Raw genomic sequence first — 22,404 nt, forward strand, 5'->3', positions numbered from 1 at the left:
ATATTTGAAGAAAGGATAGGAACACAGAATGGATACCTACCTTGAATATGACGAATCCAAGCACTTATTGTGCAATTTTATGTGAAGTCAAAAATGTTGTTTTGTTTATGTTCTAAATCCGAATCTTCTAATTTTGAATTTCTTCTATCTTGATGTTAGGTAGGTACCATAATGATGGGTCAAAGGAAGGATGGGAAAGAAAGGTAATCGGCTAGGAATAGTATCGATAAATGCTGTTATTTACTTAACAGTCCCAGATAACAAATATCATCTTTAGCAATAAATTGTTAATTTCTACTTCTGAAAAGCCTCTGATTCGAAAAAGGTTTAATGGTAAGTCATCTTCGGGGTCAAAATCTTTCGCATCTTGGCCGGAAATGTCATCTAATTCAAATAACAAGGGCCACAGAGGCTTCACAGCCACAGAGGCTTCAAGGTAAGAGGGTCGTTCGGATTATAGAGGCGTTCAGATTAGCTGGGGTTCGGACTATCGATACCTTGCTGTTTATATTTACAAATTACGATTCTTCTTCTTCTTTGTTTTTTTATGGTCTTTTCACCCCCTAACTCGGGTGTTCTGGCCAGTGTCGAGTTTTTTGTTTTTTCGTTTATTTACATATTTACACATGCGTTAATAATATACTACAAGTTAGTATTTAAGATTTTGAGAACTTTACATTTAATATTATTATATAACATATTTACATCTTAACACCATTTCTAACTAGATATTTACATAGAATTTTGAATAAATGTTTATTGGGTGGGGACAGGGGAGTTAGAATATGAATAAGAAATGGGATATTAATATCAGAGAGGTCAGATAGGAAATCAGGATAACAATCATTAATGGGGCATAAAAAAACATGATTTAAATCTTCCTCATCAAGCTGACATTTGCAAATGGCAGAGTCCCGGACATGGATTTTGAACAGGTGAGAATTGTTGCAGCAGTGCCTCAAACTATTGAGGATGTCTCAAACTTGTTCAGAATTACTTTGAAATACCAAGGCTTTTCTGTTACATTTTGCTACAAATTGCGATGAAATAACATAGGAACGACAAAACCTAAAAAGACAATGGATAACAATACGTACACAAAAATAATGCACACATAAAAGAGATCGTCATAATTATAATGATAAAAATATTGAGATACAATATTGAGATTCATAAATGCAGATTGTTTTTAAATAGTACCTAAATACACACTTTAATGCGTAGTTCGTACAATTTCCGCTAGGTGACACCCTTTTGTCAAACTGACATGAAATCGACATGACCAACTTCACTCGAGACAAATTTATACGTCCTACCTACAAATATATATTTTTGTTTATGTGACCTACTAATTGCTTTGTTTACATTTGTCATATTTGATTTTCCAAGAATGCCTACGTTTTATTTAGTTCAATAATATAGGTGAATAAAAACAAAATTAACACAAGTAATCAAGTTTATTTGTTCAGCTTTAAAACAAAATTCGTAACTTATTTTATTTATTATGGTTGCAGTGACATTCTACAATTTTAAAGTAGATAAACAATTAAAAAACGGTCAAATAGAGTTTTAAACTTAAAAATTCTCATATTGGTTAATTGTGTGTGCAAATATTGTGTACTAATGTATTAAATATTTTCAGGTCTTAGCAAATTACTAAAAAATGATTTGTTTAAAGCAGAAAAAAATAATACCTATGACAATTTTCTATCAATGTTTCGACGAAGTCACAATTACACACATATATACATGTATGGTAAAGCAGTCAATTGACAGCCTGTAAAACCACATTGATGTTCTATGAAACAAGACTTGGACATCATCATAAAATTTCTCAAAATTAACTTTTAATTTGAGCAAAACAAAATATTCAATTTTTTATTTCTTTAACACTACCCGACTCTGGTTAGCGTGTGTTTTTTAAGTAGGTCAATTATATTAGACCAACATAAAATTTTATGAATGTTAATTAGAAAAAAAATCATTATCAAACTTGAGTTTCATATATGAGTGTTGTCTGAGCAGAATATTACAGAAAATAACAAAAAGTTACATAGTTTTTTTAAATACCGCGCGCCATATTTGTTACTTGAAAATAACCTACACATTCCTCTTTTACCGACAGAACACAAAACAAAATAAGCACTTTTACTATTTAACTAAATAATTATGTACAAACATTAAATTTAAATAATAAAAATATTTTAAGGCAAAATAAATAAAATTTATGGGGTGCCAAAAGTACGATAAAATACTCGGGATAATAATATTTTGTGTGACAACATACTACGTTATCAAACTTTCGACCAATCAGCGTTAAGTCGGATCGATGTTTGGCCCTTTATTGCGTATAGAATTTCTACAAGGTTCGGCGTTCAGGACTTGGAATTGTGTCTCACAATTAGCTCATTTGATTTGGTTTAAACTGAGTTACCTGCGAGTGAAAAAAGTAAGTACAAATGTTATTTCTTCTCATTAGTTTTGTGTTATTATTTTCAAGTTCCCAGATATAATCGACATACACGAGTTGTTCACAGACTGGTTTGCAATATGGCGTCATGTAAATATCGGAGATCCTCGTTTCACATGACATTTCGGCATTTAACTTTTTCACCTCTGTGGGTTTTTCGTTATCGTCTCTTTGATGAAGACTGCATTTAGTATTATATTTTTCTGCCAACTGTCGTTCATTGGCGGAGTATGGTTTGCTAACAGTATTAAAGAGTTTATTTTAGAAGCATTTTAAGTCAAAAATAAAACCAGCTGTGCGATTTTTTTATTTCTCGAGTTTTTTTCGTTCGCCTTCTTCACATTAAACAGGCTTTGTTTACAAGGTGTCGTTAAGAATTTGCCCTTATTTCAGTGTGTACAAGACGACTTTAAATTACTGTGTTTCGGAAAATCGATTCTAGTTTTATGTCATTCTTAGTTTTGCTATAGGAATTTCATTGATTCTCACTATGGCCTATTACGATGTTTCTACTTCTAACGTCACAGATGATAATATAGCGACACTTATTATTTTTCATCACGAATGATAATTTATCCTTGACGCTGTCCATTAAATATGGGATATTATAATCTATTTTGATTTGATTAGATTTAAATACGTTTTTAACCTACATGTATGGAAATTGAATTATCAGTGTTTATGTTGCATACACTACACTTCATACTTACTACAATAAACTTCATTGATCTTAACAAAACAAAATATATGAATGATGTAAAGAAATGTCAGTAAATTTATCATTCAAAAGATGTATTAGAGTGCTTAGGTCTCAAAGTCGCCCCATAACAAATTCTTAACCAGCGGGATCATCCTTCCCTATTTCATTCTACATGTCTTACTATTATCAACTTACGCCATGCTCTGTAAAAATTAAAATTTAAAAAATGTAATATATATTTACGTAAAATGTGTCAGGTGATTTTTTAAGCGTTATATATCTTTAAATTGAAATTAAATAAGTAGTATTTGTTGGACTGAGTTTGTATTTATTGGGAAGATTTAAATACATTCATTTTGGAAAATGATAATTGGCAAATGTCCTCTGCGATCAGCAGTTGCATAGCGCATTCTGTCAGCCTAATTTTTTACTACAATAAATCCGGCATTATTTCAGAAATGGTGTGTGGTTGTATTGGTTTCCGATGCTTCAACAGTTTTTAGTTATTTTTCTATAGACCGACTTAATGTAGCCCCATAGGAAATAATCCAATGGTGTCAAATCATACGACCATTTCTGGAAATAATGAAGTCACCAAACTTGTCACGCAGTAAATTCATGGTTTCACTAAGAGCCCTCTATGTTTGGTGAACTGAACACTGATTTTCAAAGTAAATTTATTCAATTCGCAAGTGTTGTTCAAGTGCATGACGTTTCATCATGACTTTGTGTGTTGGTACAAAGCGCAAATGTAAAAAAAAATTGTTCCTTTGACGAGAGACAGTATTACCAATTGAAAGTTCTATCACAATAAAAAAAACACCCGTTATATGTAAGAGCCGGGTCGTGGTTTGATCCGTGAGTCCACGATACTAGCCACGGGACCACAACTTGTAAATCTCCGGGCCTGACCTTTTTGAAAGGTGGTTTCCCTAGTCGGTAACAAAAGTGTCCCACTATGTTATTCAAATATGATTTACTTCAAATCATTAACTACGGTCCAATCGGAAGTAAAATATTCCAAAAAATATAAAGTTATTTATATGTTCATATGACTGGATCTTATGAGAAAAAAGTGTCCTAGAACATGTTAAGAACGATGACAAAGAAAAAAAATATTTTTAATATATCAACAAAATTAGATGTACAATTATATTTTTAAAATTTCATCGACTATACGTTTTGTCAATAGTTTTGTTTCTTGACTGAAAAAAAAGAAAAAAAAAATTAACAGTTGGATAACTTGTTTCCTGTGAATTTCAGATGCCGCGAGCACGTAAACGACACCATTCTGTGTCTCGATCCCGCTCAAGGTCGCGTTCACACTCCTATGAGACCAAGAGGAGGCGACCAGAGGAGTCTCCTTCGGAATCATCGTACCGCAAGAGATCCCGATCACACAGGTAATGAAAACATTTTGATTCTTAAAATTAGAAATGCAATCGATTTCGATATAGGTGATATTTTAATGTTTCCCGTGTTTTGGAATTAGCTGTGTTTTAAAATCTGTATTTGATGCACTTACTCTTTGATTATTCATTATATAATTAATATAAAAATGCTTTGTTTCAAAACGTTTTGAACATGAAGTTAAGAAACGCTATACACAAAACCAACTATAAAATCAATCCAAATAATTTGTCACAATAAAATATAACTAATGCCAAATACCCACAAAATTATTCATAATTTTTTAGAATAAAATTGTTGAAACTTGCTGTTTGCGCTCAACATAGAATGATAACCTAATAGAGTAGCCCATATGGAGAAAAACCATTCTATGATTACTGACCACGAAGTTACCTACAGATTACAGTAATACAACGAGCCGTAGGTACTTAGATTGAGAATTGTGAGCCCAAACCGAAACCGTCCATTACATGTTTGTTGTTAAACTAAAAACCAAAGCACAAATTTAAAAAGCTTTTGTTCTCTGCAATAGACCGTAAGGGCTTCTCTAGAGAATTATCACTCTGAGGCGCTCGCAAATGTCAAAAAATGGTTTTCAACTAACTCAACTGATGAGTCACTAGCACTTATTTTGAAATCACCTTAGTTTTGTTAAATATGAAATAAATCTACATTTTGAAATATTTACACAAATTATCCATAGATGGCATTGCCATGCCCTCTTTATGATTAAAATCAATAGAAGATTTTTGACTAGCGACGCCATGCAATGTATGTCAATACTCCCCAAATTATTTGAGACTTCCACGGTGTGGCCATACTCGCTTAGTGGTTAGAGAGTCCGAGGGAGATGAACCCTTGTCTTCTTTGAGCACCAATTCTCTAATAGGGTTGAGAGATATCGAGATCTCCTAATATAGTGAGAGAAGCATATTCTCTTATTTACTGACGCATTAAGGTTGTACATTATTTTTTTGGTTCGTGTAAAGAAACCTCAATTTTCAAATGAGAATCCATCTGCATCTGGAAGATAATATTCAACAGCAGGTTTCGTCCAAACAGACTTGCACACAAATAACCTTTCTCATAATTTAAGGATGCTGCGTTTCCTAAATAAAATTCTTGTAAATATTAATTTGAATTATAGTCTTCTTAAAGTTGATTTCTGTTTTTTTTTATTACTCCTTTTAAAATTTACACTAAAGTGTAGTAAACTATAAATTTTGGTACCATATCGGCAGAAGATGCATATCAATATGTATGCTTCCCTACTCGATATAGAACCAGAGTCCTGGGCGAGTGTTTTCCATTTAATAGCTTCTTCCTCTTGCGGTGCCTTGTTAGACCCTGGCGTCGGCGATCACTTCAGTGAAAGCTTCTTGGTCCTGCGCTACTCGTATATTCCCCAGCCAGGACAACTGCTTATTGGATGTACTTGCCACAGTTATTCCTGGGAAATGATGACCAGAGTGGTTTGCCGTTGTCTTCTCTGGTAGATTTTTCTGTCGGGGTTACCTTCCCTTAGCTGGTTGGTTTTGGTTTTGAGGCACCAAAAACTCGATTTTCATCACCTCGTTATCTGCTGTGATTAGACTGTTATGAGTGTGATCCCATTGCCCAGAGTTCGCGACGTGGACGCTAACAAGTTGGACTAGTCAGTAGTGTTGCCGGTGAAATGCAACTGAGCGTTTGCAGCATTTTATAGAATCACACCCTCGAGCAAGATGTGACTCACTGCAACCCTACTGACATGTCGAACCTCATTTATTTATGTTTTTTGTTGTGCACACAGTGCTCTATGTTGGTATAATACGATGATATTATTACAAAAAAAACATAAACCTAACACATAACAAATTACGTACACATCACAATATATAATACAATTTTTTTTTGTAACTTAACAGGACAGCAAAATGTGACAAGAATATGTATAACACGTGACTATTTGTAATGGTATCTCCATTTTTGTGGATAAGTAGTGTGGCTTATGAAGTGATGTGGTGTTTTTTTTTTTTTTATCATATTCTACTTCAAGTAAACATCCTAAAAAGGCAATTGAATGGAGATAAGTTCGCCTTGAAGTGTAGTGGTTGGCTCGCTTGCCTGCCATACCTAAAGAGGTAAGTTAAATTTATTGCAAGGTCAAGATTAGGGTAAATTTTCCGAAAATACACGTCTAGGGTTCTGGTTCTATTCCACACACACTTTACTTGAGGTAATTAAACACAAAATACCTAAAAATAGTGATCAACATTTTAATACAATTACTTTATGTGGATTAGGGTCAAAATGAATTGGTGCCGCATTGCTTTATAGAACTATCCTGACTGTAAAATTATTTAAAAGGTTTTTCATATAAGCTATGATGAATATTAAGGAAGGGTGTGATGATTTACTATTGTAATCAGTTTCACCGAGAATTCTTAATAAATTTAATTCATTTTTATTCCTGAGAAATGAACTTTTAAAATTAAGTAATATAAATCTTTATCGATGTTTAATGCTCCTTTTCTTTTAAATTCCATCTTCAAAGTTAAAGTTTATATTGGGTAAATGTTAATATGATTGTTAATAAAACTTTAATTTACCATGTTTCAGTGAAGATTGGCGAGAATGGTTACCATTGCTGATATTCACAGCATTTATTTGTTGATAATTTTCACAAAAGGAACTAGTAAAGAAATGCTTACTCCTAATTGATTAAAACATCTCTAGATTTGTTGAATTATTAAATATAACATACTACGGAATTTTGTGTTAAAAACAATTTAAAGACATGCACCTTAGGAATACAAATGTATTTTTTAATTTTATGTGCATAATTTACATGTAAATATAATTTGACATGTGAAATAATGGCTTCACTGGATCAATGAATTTATAAACAAAACATTTTTGCAGAATTTTTAGTCAGACAGTTGCTTTGTTTTTTTTTAATGAATTTTTTAGTATTCATAACCTAATTATTATTTTATTGCTCAGTTATTATTATCTTTTTAAAGTAAATTATATTATTGACACATTCATAATACAAATTAGCACCATCTATCATATTTATTAAACATATTACTTAGTCTCTGTATACATAGATGTCAGCAATACACTGGTTTTTATTCATCTGGGATTAATGTCAATTTACTTTTTATATTATTGATTTTTTTCTTTACATTACCTCTTTTTATTATAATTGTTTGAAAAAATGTATTTAATAAAAATTTGGATATTTTTTTATATATTAAAATAATTGTTAATTTTGTTATATAAAATAGAATGAAGTAATAATTGGCGGTGATCTTTTCTTCGGTTTCATAATGTAAAATTACAATAATTTCCTAGTATTTTAAAGCCTTGGCGCTGTTATTCTCAAGTTTATTTTATTGATATATTTAAGTTTTTTTTATATTTTATGTAAACATTATTATATTGTGTTACCAAAATGTTTAAAGAGAGAAATCCCTGCAAAAAAACTGCTTTCGCAGTTTGGCAGGAATTTAAAAAAATGTTTAAAAGAATGCTTATGAGATAAAAAAATTAAAAAAAAAAAAGTGTAATATCTGGTCTGTCGTGATGCTTAAAATTAAATAATAATTCAATTAAAATCTGCTATGCAGATACATTTCTGATATAACACGACTTTCTGAAGAGTTTCAATATGACGTCACACACGGGTTATTTAAAAAAAAGTCTTGAAGGAAATTAAATCGGTAGTCAGGTGGCAGAAGGGACCATCTGTAATTTTCAAAAATGTCTAGGAGCTCTGAAATAAGATTCCAATTTCAAGATCTAGAGACTAAGATATTTTGTGTTACTTTTTAATAATAAATGACCATTCTAAATGATGTTTTTTTTTCTATGTGTATTTACTGAAATATTAATTAAAACTTCTGAAAACTAAAAAAACAGAAAAAATACGGATGGTCCCTTCTGCCATCTGACTATTCGGTAGTCAGATAGATGGCTATTGAGACTGTTGTATCTCGCCTTTTTTTAGTGAAAATAAACAAAAAATACTTTTATTCGATGAGGAAGTTGGTTTTTTAATTTTATTTGTTTATAGACCATTAAACTAAGCCAATTAAAAAATATATGTGTCGTATTATCAGGGCTATGATTTTTTAAAGTTTTGTATTTCTGAAATTACTCCGCATGTAGTACGTCTCAAGTTTTCTTCCGCTTCTTCTCGGTCAGTTCTGCCGATTGGTCCGTCGACGCAGCGTAAAATCTTTCACAACTCTCTTATCGTTGTTTCATTCGTGTTAACTATTTCGTTTATGTTAAAATATTTTTTCATGTATTTTCAAGAATCTTCGGCGTACAATTTAATGCTCTAATTTTTCCCGCGCGTAAGAAAACTATTTTTACTTCCAATTTCCCGCATGGCTGAACTTCCTTATTTAGCTGATATGATGATGATGATACACGCCCACTTGAATATTACGGTCGCACCCTCCCAGCTCTTCATAGCTGTTGTTAAACCTTCCGTTGAAATGAACCGATGGATTAGTCGTTGTGTTTTAATCAGTTAGCGTTGAGTTAATACTAGACTAGGAATGGGACTACGATGGTTGTGGTTCCCACGTGGGCGCCACCAGCTCGCAATAGCGGTCCAATACATTACCCGTATACTTTATATGGAGTCGTTATCGATTCCTTTACTGCCCGCTGAATGTGTCATGGCATTCAATCACCATCGACAACCTAACTATTCATCTGCATTAATTGTACTTGGGGTGGCAAGACCGTAGCGACAGCAAAATCTCACTCTGTTTTATATTTTTCTTAAAAAATGCTGGTTTTGAATGTGACATTTTGCCTATTTTATGTTATGTATTTTTTTTAGATAGCTGTAAAAAAAACTTAACTGTTTTTTTTAAATCGCGCAATAATAAAAAAACATTAAAACAATATTTTTTAAAGGTATTTCTGTTAAAATTGTCATTGTATATTCCGCCTGTTCTCCACCCAACTTAGTCTCTAGCAAGTGAGGGTTTTCCAGTTATGTTGTATATTTTGGGTGCGAGAAATGAATGAAAGCATTGTGAGTATGTAGTGTTAGTTAAGGCTGTAGTCTGGTAAAACAAACGCAAAATTAGGAAATCATACGATTTTGCCATTTTAAAACGAATGTTTTTTCAATCACGCAATAGTAAAACAATAAAAACAAATAAATTAGATCAAAACAATAATTTTTAAAGGTATTTTTATTTAAAAATATACTTGAAAGTTTTATGTAACTAAAATATAATTACTTTTAGACATGCAGATTACGCTATTTCAAATTTAAATTAAATTTAGGTAGCTGGGATCTCAATTAAGACTAAGTATTAAACAAAAAAATGTAATTATAATTTGAAGATAATAAATTTAACATAAAAGTGGCCGCAGCCAAATTTTAATTTTTTGTTTTTAAAAAAAATACAACCATTTTAAATTACGTACATTTTTGTGACATTTTCCTTTATTTCTACTTAAAATGATTCCTTCGGTAATACTAAAATAAAAATAAAATATTGAAATACTATAGTTGAAACCTTTTGTTAAAGGATTGTATTCTTATTTTTTTAAAAAGAAGATAATTCTGGTTGTAATATTCAATTTAAAACAATATCTCATTGACTTTTTCTTGACCTTCAGACCAGCCCTAATCGCTTTCGAAAGGGTCAATACTAACAATCACGAATTTTCAGTTAAATCATCAACTATAGAGTTTTATTTATAAAAAAAAACAAAAAACGAAAAATATAAAATTATCAAATTTAAATAGGTACGAACGAATCTAATGAACGTCAATCCACTGTGATTTTACCGTGCCGTTTGGATTAAGATATATATGTGAAATAGGCTATTTTCTATCTGGGCTGGTATTCCAAACGAAATTATAGCGCGGTATAGCGCGTTTTTACGTACTAAATACGCATTATAGCGCGCTGTAAACGCGTTCGGAATACCAGCCCTGATATCACGCGGCTGGTTTGTTTATTTGGAAATTCTTGTAATAATGAACAGACTTTAGCTTATGATATTAACTTACATTATAATCAATATGTACTAAAATGATTTCGGTTATTATATTACAAGTTACTAAATTCAGACGCATTATGTTTCTTTTTTTTCGTATTTCCCATTCTTCATCTGATTGAATTATTTATTCAACTTTGTATGCGAAAAAGGAAAGTAATATGCATAAAAAAACGTAATGGAATTTTTAGTATGCTTTAAATCGTTTTTCCTCGAGATTTTTTTAATTTAACATTGAAAATTACAACATTTTTACTTGCAAGAATTTAACCATACGAATTCAGTAAACGAATCGTGAATCCGCAAAACTTAACGGTTTAGTTTCAAACATCACAAAATAAGCAATGAGGAACTTCATCCCTACGGGAAATTGTACAACAAAAAAATCTTGCGCGCGGTAAAAATTGGAGCATTAATCTGTACGGCAAATTTTCCTGAAAGTATACGAAAAAAAGTATAAAAAACGAACTACTTTGAACGACGTCACTGGTTAATATGAATCAACCAATGATATAAGAGCTATGGAAAACTTCCGTTTTGCTTGCCGTTAATGGACCAATGCAATGGGCAGAACTGATAGAGAATAAGCGGAAGAGAACCTCTGACGTCGCACGCGGAGTTATTCCAGAAACACAAAACATTAAAAAATCGTAGCGCTGATAATACTCATACGATGTATAAAAATTAAAAAATATATTTTTGGCTTAGTTTAATGGTCTATTAATAAATTGTTTTTTTTTTTTTTAAAACCACTGAACTTCCTCATTAAATCCACCACCACTAGGCCATTTATTATGGACTATTTTTTGGTTATGGGATGGGATGTATAATTTGCGGAACGTCTCGTATTATTAACTGTGTATTGCTTTCACGCTTATAAATTACGCAAAAAGAAAATGTATATTCTAAGTTAAGTTGCATATTTAGACAGGCGCCGTGGCGCAGTTGATTAGACGACCAACTGTGAAACTGGCGTCGTAGGTTCGATTCCCGCCAGGTGCAAGAAATATTATTTTCTCGATTCGTCTGGGTGATGTAGTGTACTCATAATTGTTCGGAGACGAAGGATGTATGGAGAGATACCAAGCAGCCGACTGAATCTATTCATCACCGCGATGGCCTCGCGAAGGTCGCCATTAGGATAATGCCATTTTTTCGTTACTCTCGATTCACGGTCGGGCTTTTTTGTGAAATTGCATTGCAAAACTCGGCTTTACCGGCATCACGGTCGACTTTTGTAGATACCGTTGTGGGCGACTCCATTATACTCTCATTACAGACCTGTCAAAATTCGGGCGAGACGCTTTCAATGTCAACATTACGGCACGCACCGCTTGTCTGAAGAAGCGGAAGGATACTGTGACGTCATAGAATAATATCTAATTATCTCCCAACATTAGGAAACTTTTTGAAAAGCACTTTGTGAGGAAGTAGATTAGATTATATCCCAAAAAAATTCACTGAAAATAAGGGATCACTCTCGATTTTTATCAAAAACTTCGGACAACTTTTTTATTTGTGGTTTTAACGAAATGTATTCCATGAATATTCGTTTAAAAAATAGATTCTTTATTTTCAATGTTTCGATATTGTTTTTCGCAAGTGAAATTTTACAGCAGCAAATGAATTGTAATATTCAGAAACCCCATAAGTCAACAGAAGTATTTTTGAGGAGTTTACAAAAAAAAAACTTTTTACTCTTTTGTTGTATGAAAGCGTCTACTTTTTTATTACTATTTCATAAAAAAATATGAGCATTTTTATTTGATCAAAAATTTAGACGGTCAAGGGAATTTATATTGAAAAATATTACTTTAGCTTGACTTGTGGGATATAGTTAATGACTTTATGGGATTCTGAAAGTTACAGTTTTAAATGTATTGTGGCTAAATGGCTATTACAAACAAATATATATTGTTCAGTTGAATTTCCCCACGAAAGGTTATATTTAAATATAATATTTCAAATATTATATTTGTGAGTCCCGACTCAACACGGCTTTTATTTCTATCAAGTCGGGTCATGAAGATGAAAAGAGCCTCGTAGGCTCGTAAGTATTGTGAAGGGCGTAAAAAAAAAACAAAAACCGTGTTTTTACACAATAATGTTTAATGGTCCCTGGACTACACCTGAAGCTTTAAACGAAGCATCTTCCCTTAAAGTATCAAAATATGCTGCGATTGGTGTGTAAAAAGTTGAATGATTGATTTAAATCTTTGAATACATACCATTTTGTCAGTTGGTTCACTTCACCTGCTATGGGCTCATATAATCTGATGCGCTACTGACAAAATTTCATCTCAATATTTTGATTTGGCTGATAAAAGAAATCATGACTATAATAATAATTGGTCATAAATTTCACATTGCCCATTTAACTGTCCTTAATATCTGCCCTGATCGCCAGGCCAATAATAATAGGTGTCACTGTGGGTGGATTCCGCCCCCGCCCTCTACAGACCAATACCCGCCGAGTTCTACACTAACTTGGTGCCCTTTCGAACCGGTATACTCCTCGAAGGCAGGGTTGTGCTAACGTTGAATTCAACGAAACAGAAATCGTTTGAATACGAACAAAAGTTCTTACTTGAGCTTGTTCAGAAAGTGAATTTCAGAATCCTTTAATTTTGAATTCGCAACTCAAAAATGAAGAACTTTGCTCGATTTCGGATAACGGACATTTCACCGGAGTAAAAATACACCAAAACCTATTTTAACAGGTTCAAATCCCACTCTACCACAACTCGATTTTCAGCACAAGTTATTTACGACTTTTAGGAAATAATAATAATAATCATCATCATGGTTTATTAAAAAAAAAAAAACAATTACACTTAGGTAATAGATTTCTCGGGATCATGTCTAATCTGCCTAACTAGGTACAGCCTGTTTAAGTTAAGAAAGCAGCCAGTCCACAATCTCGGAAAAATGAGATATTGATGTTATCGGGTGCAGTAAGGACGATTCTATGTTCTGCAAAAACAGCCAGACCGCTTTCAAAAAAAAAAAAACTATTAATCACCTCCGGAAAAAAATATGTCGATCACAAAAACGGCATTTCTCAATTTGCAGCAAACACCCACAAAACTAGAAAAATCTTATGGTACTTTAAAAATCTTTTAAACTGGTCAAAAACTTATGCATTTATTGTTTATCGTTTGTTAAAGTCAAAAACATTCAAACTATTGTGTAGATTTTATAATTCACTCTTTTCACAAAATGGCTATTATCTCAGTTTCACTTTTCTGTGGCTGGCTGCTTTCTGTATAACTACGTTCAAATGAAATATTTTTGTACTTTCCAAGTTGTGACATTAAGTGTCGAAAAAAAAATTAAATTGCTCTTACGCAAGTTGAAGAAAATCACATGCGTCGTTGTTCTACGATCCTTATGAATAGGGATTTTTTTTTACATTTTTAAAGTAATAAAGGTCAATGAAATACTGTCCAGTAAAAAAAAAAATTTTTTGCTTATTATTAGTAGCATATTTTTTTTTTTAATTTGTAATTTTAAATTCCCGCAAAAACGATCATTCCATTGGCCACGCCCCTTGTACGACACGATTCATGTTTACTTGTTCCCGCCCATTCCTATTTGTTTAGAACATAATCACGAATCTAGCAACGTATTTTTATTAAATTTCTTTTTCACATTTATGTATAAAAACATTTCTCCACAATATCCATATTGATTTTGAAAATACAATTGATTATTCTAAATCCATTTCATATATTTTTATCGGTATTCGTAGTATGTGATATTTCCCCATTATGTGATACTGAAATATCATTGTTACCCTTTTTAAAGTATTTTGTTTTTTTAAGGAAAAGAAATATTTGCGTTCTTATAATTTACGCAAATATTTAATTTTGAGGGCCATTTTCAACGAGTTGTTAATAACTCACTATTAGAAAATGGGAATCAAGTTGGGGTAGAGTGGGATTCGAACCACGGACCTTTGATTCGTGATTCCGAGACACTAACCACGGGACCACAACCCGATTCGTGTTTTTTAAAGATACAATTAAGGTACAGTACGAGTCAACAATTTAATTTAAATTTATTTCAACAGAGTGGGATAAAGTTTTCGAGAAGGGAATATGGAAGTCTAGGCATTTACAGGGCTTATGATCTGCCATTGGGAAAACCTTCTCGAAAACTTTTTCCCACTCTGTTGAAATAAATTTAAATACGAACAACTCCCTAGGGAGGAAATCCAGCCAGTCTGCAAGTATTTGGACATAATCAAACATTGTTGAACAATTTAATTGTTTTGAAATCCCAAAATGATTTTTATTCTTCGAAACCCATCCACCATTGTTCTTTTTTAGTATCCTTTTTTTGCACGGTACTCCGTTGAACGTATCCACCGCGTAAAAATAGGTTCCGGTGTACGTGACAAAAGACGATTGTCCGCACACGACATTTTCAATTTTCCTTTTATCAAAGGGTGCTTTGGTATATCAATTTCAGTGTTTTTCGATTGTTTATTTCGCGGAAGCAAGATTTTCATTCCTACACCTAGATGCCGCCCGAGGACAGTGAAACATTATAATGAACACACGCCATGAAGTTAATAACAAAACCTCACCGGAAATGCATATTAGTGAAAAGAACACCTAAGTTATGAAACCGGTACATCGCAATCTCGCATTAATAATGCAGTATTATTGCCGAAATAATTCAAATTCAGATTATGGCGTGTGTATATAAATCACGTGTATGTTCTAAATATTTTTGAAATGCAAAATTATTTCTGGTTTACAACATACATCTTTTGGGCAACCATTTTCTAACTGCCTTGTTTGTAATATAGCATTAACAGGTTCTAACATAAATTTTTCAAGCAGATTTTGAAATGTTTACTTAAAAAGGTAAAACATGAATATTTATAAATATAATAAAATAAAATGTACACTTCAAGCATTCTGTATTATAATCATCCCTGCGGGTTCTCATTCATTACTATAACAATTTTACCTTGTTACCGTTGATGGCATCGTTTCCAAAATCCGCTTCCAATAAATTAAATGTGTATGCAACATAATACATAATTGAGTGTTCTACTTCTGTATTTTACCTTTTTGAGAGTACCCTTTTAATACCCCTTCACCGCTCTTTTTCTTGCCTTCTCTTTCACAGTAGTGTCTGCCCGATTGTGGAATAATCTACCCACTAATGTTAGAGGCGCTCCTTTATTTACATTTAAATCAATATTGAAATGTCGCTATCGAAATATTTAAGTTGTTCCTTTTTCCTTCTTCTTTCCTTCCCATCACCTCTCATCTCCTCTCTTCATATAAAGGTGTAAATTTTTAGCTAATTTTTTCTTTAATTTTTTTTATAAAATTCTAAGATTCTGCATAATTGTCCATGTACTTGTAATTTTCTCAAACTGAACGGTTTGGGTAGGTAGGAAGAAATTTCTTTAAGGCAATATGCTCGCCCTTATATGTATAAAAAGTGTTAAATAAATAAATATTACACATAATATCATGATGACATTCTAAATTAGTTTAATACATATCAATTAAAGCCTATCTGTTTGATATCTAAAATCGCTAATGAACAACGAACAACGAACTTCGAAATCGTTTTGAAGCTTTTGCCTAAATATTTTTCGCCAAGGCGTCACAAACTGCGTTTACCTGCCGAGAGCCTTAATCACGACGTTAATTGCTGACAGTTCGTCGGCAATTAATGTCTAAACTATAGGATCCAGGCTTGACAGAAGAACACACAGGGGTAGCTGCCTGTCGGCATTGTCATGTTCTAGACGCCACATTCTTCTCAAGAGAATTAATTTTGATGTTACTTTTTAACATCAGAGTTCAGCAACCCTAGTGTTGCATTCGCAGATCCCGGTTAGAAGGATCACTTATCTCTGTTATTTTGTGCGCGTTGCAGCCGACGATGCATTTTTGCCGTCGCTGTGGACCGGTTTCGCCAACGTAACAGGTGAAGCCAGTATTCCGTCTTGCCATATTGGTTTATTGCAAACTGTGAAATGTTAACAAAAAAGCTCCACAACTCGGAACATTTCATGCAAATTTACGGCTAATAAACCCATCTGATCGAATCGAAGCGATTAATTTCTTGCTTTGCTTTCAGAAGATAACATCTGTTTTGTTATTCTAACGAGTTATTTTAGTAATGCATCTACACACATATGTGTGTTATAATATTTCAGGCATCGTATTTTTGTTTGCTTATTTGTCTGCCATGTTGCGTAGTGCTCAACTCAAGGTTTCGGTTTCGACTATCGGTAAATTTAACTCTAAATATATTTTGTCGTCACACAAGTAAAAGTGACGAAATTGAGATTATTTACTATTTGATATAGTACAAGCATAAGTTTTATGTGTTTTCATTATGTTTTGTGTATTTTAGATTATTATTTACTTATGTTTCATAAGGCATTTTTCAAAATTATATAAAATGTCTCCCTCGGCACGGGACACCCCAGCGAGGGAACATTATCTTTTATGTAAAAAAAGTCGTACATAAATTGTAAAAGAACAAATAAATTAATAAGGTTTGTATTTAAAAAAAAAAATATTTGAAGCACTTTGTGGTTATTCATTATTATAACATAAATATAAAACAACTTTGTCTTTAACCACTTTTTTTTTCTACTGACCGGTTTATCTTATTTTATTTTAACAGTTATTATTAAATATTATCGATTAACTATACATCGAAACATATTGGGCAGGTAATAAGTTGATTCTTTTTGTCATGTGGATCTTGTAAATATGAATCATTTAATGATAAGAGAATCATCCAATGATTAGAGAGTTATAAAAGATTTCCGGTTTGCTTTCCGTGAATGGACCAATGGACAGAACTGATCGAGAGGAAGAGAATCTCTGAAGTCACACGCGGAGTTTTTTCAGAAATACAAAACCAAAAAATCGTAGCGCTGATTGATAATACGATATCATCATCATCATTCCCTTTCCGCACCTAATGGTACATAGGGCACTGCATTGGTACACCAATTTTAGCGTATCTTGATCATTTTTGTTCCATGAAGGTAAGATGATCAGTCTTACGCTTCAGGTACCAGTCAAGGGACTATGAAATGTTCCAGTGTAAAAACACACCTTTAAATACATATTTCATATCAAGCATGTCGGGAATCGAACCCGAAACCTCTTGCATGGTAGGCAAACGCACTGACCATTAAACCACGAGGCCGACAAAATATTCGATTTATGTATTAAAATTGAAGAAAAAAAATTTGGCTCAGTTTTAATAGTCTATTAACGAATAAGAAAAAATATCTTCCGCATTGGTCAATATTTCAAGTGGAGAAGTGTTTTTTTTATTTTTACTTTACAATCGTTTATTGTTTCATGGGATTGCCACCCGAAACGAATGACCGATAAAGAAACAAGTGACAGGCGTCATAACCTTTCCACCTTTTAATGATAATCCCTGTAACTCTACACGCATTGTGTCGTAATCATTAAAAATGTTATTTGACCAACACAAAAATGCCGCATGTCGTTTCGCCAAATACTTACGAAATGTGTTTGCGCATATTTGATCCGCATTATATTTTGTCATCGTGTACAATTATTATTTTGCAAAGCCTGTTTTTGAATTATTGTTATATTATTACTACGCACTAGATGTTTCTTAGAGTTTGTTGCCTTGATGCAAGTGATTGAATGCATATTGTAATCGACCACTGAGGCTTGAAATTAAAATTTTCTATTGAATACAATATTTATAGAAAAAGTGTTACACGCATAAGCATGTACCTAAGTTCATTATTAAAATAAAATGGATTTATTTTTAAATAAGTACCTACCTAATAAACATTAGCAAGTGAATCAAATATTAATGTATATGATTTTTAAATCAATTAAAATATTTTATGTCTAGTCATGACTGTTTTAAAAGAAAGTGCGAAATTTCAATTAACTGTAATAATATGATATTAAATCTAAATTGTCGCTTTCTGTTTAAAATATAATATTAAAACAGGTGTTTTATGTACGCATATCGTCAGTTAGTTTGGTCATTTTATCTGTTTGTGATTTTATCATTTTATCCGACGTATGTTTTTTTTAATTTTTTTTTATTTTAAATACAATGTTTCTGAATAAGTTCTATATGCTTTATGAAGCTTTATTTTCCTTAATAATCCGATGTTTGTTTTGCGTTCTTATGATTTACCCAAATATTTCAACGTCGGGTTCACGGGGAATCAAGTTGGGGAAGAGTGGGGTTCGACCCTCGGACCTCTGATCCGCGAGTCCGCAACAGTAGCCACGGGACCTAAACCCGATTGATAAGTCGACGATAAATCCGAATAATTAAAACAAAAATAATTTTATAATAATTCATTCGGTGGCCTCCGTGGTATAGTGGTCAAGACGCTTGACTCACGCACGGAAGGTTCCAGGTTCGATTCCCGCTGAGAACACAAAAATTAATGTGTGATTTTTCTCAAGCTTTCTGGGTGTTCTGTGATGTAATTCACCACTGTAATTGGGCCTCCTGGCCTGTTGTGGTACAAAAAAAATAAGTAAAAAATAATATTATCAATTGAACTTTTACTAATCTAGAATCTTCGCAGTCTCAATCCTCTGGGTTGGTTTGCAGCAAAGTCATGCATCTCGTCCTCCACTGGTCTCTATTCTCTGCAGCCCTCTTCAGCTCGGTATATGAGGCGCAGTTCAAATCCTCGCACACTTGCTCCAAATACTCCCGTCGGGGGCGCCCTCTGTAATTTGTCCCCTCAGACATTCCCTTTTATAATGTCATTCAGGAGACCCTCATGGCGCATAATGTGGCCGTATCTAAAATATGGCATAATAACATTTTCATAGTTTATTTTAGTGTGCGTAAGTAATCAATACAGATTTTCAGATAATTAGTTTTGAAAAAATAACACGGTTCCATGATAATTTCGGTCGTATGTCTTATACGTTTTAAAGTAATTAAAATATTAGATTTGTTAAAAAAATAATACTTACCGTTATAATTAATCTGGTTTTTTTGCTGGAATTACTAATCGTTACTTAGAGGTCGTCCTGTTGCTAATTCTTTTTTTTTAATTTTTCATTGGTACTAAATCCGAGTGGCGTGGGCTGCTGAGAATGAATTCTCAATACATCATTGTCCGGTAGATTGAAATATTGGCGAAGGCCTAGCACAAGCAGGTATCGGCCGATATTCGAGGCTGCTATCCCACAGTTTACCCGATCTAGACATTTTATGTCTATAATAAACATCCCATTTGCATATTATTCAACACTGATAGATAATCAATTTTCTTTAAATTATTTATTGTGTAATTCTGTCCATTAACAAGCTACCTCTAAAATTAAACAAATATGTACCTACAAATTTTTCAAATGATTATTAATGCTTGCGCGAACAAGATTGTTTATTTTTATAAACGCTAATGGCACTCTTTCTCCTTTTTTGTACACGATATTCATAACGCAATACTTCAGCTTTAGTATGGCAATTGACTTGATTACGCTTCCGAAGCGATTAAATTTGAAACACCTTGAAAAAGATTGCTTATCAAAGACTTTTGACGATATCGCGAGGATTTGTATTGCAGATGCATCAATTAAAAGATTTCTTAGACATTGGACTCTTATTTGTGTCAATGCAGTTGTTAATTACAGAGGCTATCCTTTGTTTTATACGAAAACAGTGTTGATACAATGTAATTTATTTTTTTTTGTCAGGAGTCGGGATTACTTTCTTTGTTCGAAAATTCAACGCGCGTTCATTTTTGCCGTGGGCTGGTTTTTTGGCACATCAATAATTTATAGTAGGCGCGGTAATTTCGTTTCCTCTTTCAGACCTGTAACGCGTTAACCTTTCGACTATTTTGGGTCAAGTGTAACTCCAGGTATTCAATCATCGGAAACTTTGTATCTATCGCGAAATGTGGCCATTGAATCTTAACGATACCATTGTTTCCGATAATAGCCCGGCGCGTGTGTGTACGTGTACCGACTATGCGCGGAGTGCTGACTGCTGACTATACCTGTCCAATCCACTGTAGATTATATCACTGCATTCTAACGCGTATTCTATTCTTCATATTTACATATGAACATAACGCCCGTCCCTTGGGGTCTTCTTCGAGGTTTCTCGAAACAACGTTGTTTACATTAATTACCAACATATGGCTCTTTAAGGACATGGGTGCAACGATTTTAAAAAAGAACATTTTCCTATATTTTACTAGTGTAATGTTTTCTATCATTGTTTTAACGTCCCAGAACTTTTCGCTTGTTTCGTACGTACGTTTGTATCCCACCTAAATATTTTTATTGTACACAGTAATGCAAAATCAAGGATTCTGCATTCAATAAACCAAATACAATTAGAGAGATTAAAATTAAAATAGAAAATAAAGATAAGATACAATATAATATACACTTCTATATAATGAGAAAAATAAATATTACTGACGTAAATTAAAGTTAAACTTGTAATTCTAGACATCTTTTGATTTGTGAATCACTTGTGTTAAAAATATCAACAATATTCCCAAATTTATTACCAATAACTGCTAACCCATTAACTCGTCAAATCCCATTGCTTAGCCAACGCGTTTTTCTATTTAAAAGCAACTGAGATATACTTTTTGGTGCTCATTTATGAATAATGAATTTTTAAAAAAGAAAAACTCCAGTTTCTGGAAAATTATGGTGTCACCTACATATGACATTGGGTACTATCAGTACATTTGGTTTAATAAGAAAACATTTTACATAAATAAACATTTTATTTCCATAGACTTACATCGCCATCAGTTGGTGGAAATAATGTAACATCTTCTATAGCATCGGCATCCATTTCTAGAAGGTCCAAAATTTTGAGAACTGATACACTGAAAATAAAAATTATTTTCAGACTAAATAACTCTAATGTAAGCATATTACTTAATCAATATTTTTGCTGAGGTGATACCCAATGTCACCTCCAGGTGACACCTCAACTTCAATTTGAAATTGTGAATGCACAATGAGGCACGCAAAGAAATTATTATTTACGTATATAATGTATTTATAAATAAAATATCCTTTTTAGTAAAATAAAATATTGTTTTTACGATGATTTATTTTTTGTGTCGCACACGCTACGTAAAACGTACAAAGCGTGTTTCTGCTGCCCAGTGTCGGTAAAAAGTACTGAGCAGAAAGATTTAGTGGAGGTCCTTGACATCTTACGTAATACCGATCACTCGTCAAGTGCACAATATAATATCTCTGTCTGTAGAGGAATGCGAATCCTCCGCAATTTATGGTTCTGCATCTCCCCGTACCCAATACTCGTACCAGTGTACAAAGTGTACCCAGTATACCCTGTATCTTATATCCTTGGGAGTACTGCAAACTGCAATCTGATATGAAATGATCGCCTGTCGCGTTTTCCAATGCCGGTCATATCTCGTGTCGTTAGCAGCTTTACTCCAAGAATTATTTACGACTGCGGTCAAATAAAGTTAATTAACGTTTTATTGGTTAATTGTCGTGCTGTAGTAACCCACATTCTTAAATTTATTATGATTGTCTATGTAATGACAATACAACAATTTTTAAACAACTATGCAGATTCACCGCCGAACGAATTTATAAAATGATCGTGTAATGTCAGAATCGTTATTTGAAAAACTAAAACTAGTATTTTCATATAAGCAGTTTTCCTGCCCGCGATTAATACTTTTTTTATATTATTTTGAGCATCGTTTTAAAAATAATGACAAATTAGTAATTCATTGATGTAATTGTGCTTTTATTTTCATTGAATCATAAAACTA

The 22,404-nt window shown here is 32.7% G+C and overlaps 2 long non-coding RNA genes across 2 annotated transcripts; one reads left to right on the forward strand and one right to left on the reverse strand.

Moving 5' to 3' along the window:
- Positions 1-2,290: 2,290 nt before the first annotated feature.
- LOC148276196 (uncharacterized) lies at positions 2,291-5,751 on the forward strand. Its single transcript, XR_015823834.1, has 2 exons — positions 2,291-2,449; positions 4,434-5,751. It is a non-coding gene; the product is annotated as an uncharacterized LOC148276196 (long non-coding RNA).
- A 3,924-nt stretch (positions 5,752-9,675) lies between these two features.
- Positions 9,676-12,291, reverse strand: LOC148276197 (uncharacterized). Its single transcript, XR_015823835.1, has 2 exons — positions 10,532-12,291; positions 9,676-10,436 (listed from the first exon to the last, which is right to left on the reverse strand). It is a non-coding gene; the product is annotated as an uncharacterized LOC148276197 (long non-coding RNA).
- Between the last annotated feature and the right edge of the window lie 10,113 nt (positions 12,292-22,404).

Source organism: Micrasema longulum, unplaced genomic scaffold (assembly GCF_059751315.1).
Source record: "Micrasema longulum isolate JH-2025_06_02 unplaced genomic scaffold, ASM5975131v1 h1tg001260l, whole genome shotgun sequence".
NCBI classification, from domain to species: Eukaryota; Metazoa; Arthropoda; class Insecta; order Trichoptera; family Brachycentridae; genus Micrasema; species Micrasema longulum.